The sequence below is a fragment of the Benincasa hispida genome, chromosome 9 (assembly GCF_009727055.1).
Source record: "Benincasa hispida cultivar B227 chromosome 9, ASM972705v1, whole genome shotgun sequence".
Taxonomy (NCBI): Eukaryota; Viridiplantae; Streptophyta; class Magnoliopsida; order Cucurbitales; family Cucurbitaceae; genus Benincasa; species Benincasa hispida.
The window spans coordinates 8238391-8241127 of NC_052357.1; positions in this window are offsets into that span (position 1 = coordinate 8238391).

The window sequence follows — 2737 nt, forward strand, 5'->3', positions numbered from 1 at the left end:
TGTCATCTTCACAGCATCCATATCGTTCTCAAACTCCATCTTCTTGTACACTGTCTCTAAAGTACCAATATGAATGTCCCCTGCAAATTCATTCCTCAAGTACCTATTACGTAGTGATCTAGTTACTTCAACCCTCCTCACAACTACTGAATTATGTGACTGCTACAATCTCATCACCAATAGGAAGTCTTCTTTAGTGAATGTTACAACTGTACCATTCAAATCAAATGTCATTGCATCCTTCCTATCGTCTTCAACCTCCCTCAATAGAATGACCAATGGACTGTTGAAGATAATGTTCATGCCCATGAATCGCCCAAATATCATCTGCCTAAAGAGGGCAAGCTGAGTAGGAGTAAGCAGCTCTTTCACTATCTTGTTAATCGTCCCAATGTGAGAGGATAGGTTTGTCACTTGGCCAGGAAAATGATCCTGAGAAGGAATCTTGAATTGTCTAGCCATACTGCACAAAATAACAAAAAAATAGGGATAGATAAGAATTTTGTTCAATACTCGATACACAATGCACATACAAGATACTCGATTTCTCGATACCCGATACATGCTACATGGTGTCCCTTACTCACTACATTACAAGTGACTAGATGGTCGATTATCGAGCATTCAGTTTGATTTTCCACCTTTATGCATTATCCAATTCAAACCCTAAACCATAGATGGTTCGAAATAACAAAAATATGAAAACTTAAACGAAACAAACTCGAAGTCCAGCCAAACATGCAAGATATGACAACAGAAATGAAAATCGTGTCGGTCGAGTATCGTAACATGGAAGTGCATATCAAGAAACATGATGTAGAGATAGTCGAGTTTTGAATAAATAAGCCGAAATACAAAAAAGGAGAATAATGCTACATCATGCAGAGATAGTGAAGTATTGAGTGAATGATGTCAAGCTACAAACAAGGAGAAAAATGTTACCTGATTCAGAAATAGTGGAGAATGTAGAGGTGTTGTCGTCAAAGGATATACAATTGAATGAACAGAGAGAATATTCTGAGCTCTTCGCAAGTGACGAAATAATGGATTTCAAACAGATTATGAATTCAAAAGAATCGAGCATAAAGTAATCGAGTGTCGAGTATGACGTGGATATGATCGAGTATACACATGTCGATTGCAGCTGTATCGAGTGACCATGAAGCAAGTTATCGAGTAACCTTTAAACGGGTTATGAATTCAAAAGAATCGAGTATAAAGTAATTGAGCATCAAGTATGACGTGGATATGATCGAGTATACACATGTCGATTACAGTCGTATCAAGTGACCATGAAGCTGGGTATCAAGTGATCATGCATCAAGGAATATGTGACGAGCCATCGGGGATTTAGTGACGAGCCATTGAGGATCGAGTAAATTTGTATTGGCAAGCGCGCAGGGTACATCTCATGGGCGAATCGGTAAAATCACATGCTTATAACGTAAGCAGAAGGCCACTTTCCATTACTTTCTCTATAGTTGGCCATTTTTTATTTGGGCCTCCCAAATGAGGCCATTCGTGCAAAAAACCCCATTTATCATTCGTGTGCCGATCTTTCTTGCAATGAAAAAAGACCCCAAAGTCAGCCAAACATCATCCTTAGTGAGGTATTCCACATGAGTTACACACTGGCCGACTTCTCTCTACCCTTCCCAACTAAAAGGTTTACTATTTGAAGTGTAAAAATGGCCTATCTTAGTTTTGGGTCTTCTGTTGGGATTGAGGCTATGAAGCCTTCTGATCTTCCTTTCTCTTCTGACCCAAGGAAGGTCCTACCCCAAATGTCCTTAAGCACTCGCTTTTAGACTAGAAGTCCATCTCAGCTGCCAAACATAGTGCTTCTGCGTGAGTGGTCCATTTAAAGGTTCGCACAAAACCCCATATTTCGTCCTTCAAACCTTGGACGAATCTTTTTGCTCTCGTAGCCTCCGTAACGACCAATTTATAAGCAAAATAGGATAGTGTGTCAAACTCCTGGTCATACTCCTCAATAAACATGTGCATCTACTTCAAGTCTAAGAACTTCTTCTAGTTATTATGCCTCAAGTTAGCATAGAAGTAATTTTCATAGAAGCGCTCCTTGAACTACTCCCATGTCACTGGTTCACGACTTGCACCTATCATCCTCTATGTTGATTACTACCAAATCTGTGTTTTATCTGTGAGCATGAAGACGACATACTGCACTTTCTAATCCTTTGGGCATTTCATATAACATAATATTGTCTCAATTGTTGACGGTCATAACTCTACATTGGTAAGGTCTTTCAATGACTCGTTGAAGGTGCGGGGGTTGTATTTCTTCAAATCCCGCAAGTGTTTGGCCTCTACTGAAAGGTCCAACATGCTCTGGTTCTATGTCTGGTTCTGGGCCTAAATTTGCGACGTCTGAACCTGTGGGGGTGGTAATTGCTAGGACTGAACAAACTACGCCATTCGTCCGTCCAACGTGTCCTTCACCTTATTCAGCATCGTTGTCATGACCACTTCCCTTATGACTGCTGCCAAATCAGTAAACTTCACTGGAATGATTGGGGATATTAGTGTCTACGAAGGCACGGTCATGTTTTGGGCTCGACTTTGTGTTTGAGGTCTTTGCCACCCCAACCCAAATGGATCTCTAGGTGACAAGGGATCCTCTGGCACAGGAGGGTCCTGAACTTGTGAATCTTGAACTTTTGGATCCGAAACTTGTAGATTTCGAATTGTCAGATTTTGTCCTTCGCAATTTTGC